This window comes from Gekko japonicus, unplaced genomic scaffold (assembly GCF_001447785.1).
Source record: "Gekko japonicus isolate JY-2015 unplaced genomic scaffold, Gekko_japonicus_V1.1 scaffold2762, whole genome shotgun sequence".
Lineage (NCBI taxonomy): Eukaryota > Metazoa > Chordata > Lepidosauria > Squamata > Gekkonidae > Gekko > Gekko japonicus.
In genome coordinates this window covers 104,149-104,375 of record NW_015173220.1, presented here as the reverse complement: position 1 = coordinate 104,375, position 227 = coordinate 104,149, and positions in this window count along the sequence as shown.

The window sequence follows — 227 nt, the reverse complement described above, 5'->3', positions numbered from 1 at the left end:
CCCCGCCCTGTTCGTCCATGGACACAATGCACTGGAACTCTTTTTAATTTATTGAGGATCGCCTCTCTCTTCTCCCACCCCCAACTGGGGCGGGGGACAAGCTCTGCTCCCAACAAGAAGAGACCTTTCATAAAGTGCTGCTACCCCCTTTGCTGGGGAAACGTCTCCATTTCAGCCCTCCCCTTCTTTATGCCATTTCTTCCTCAAATGCTACTTTCTACTCGGAG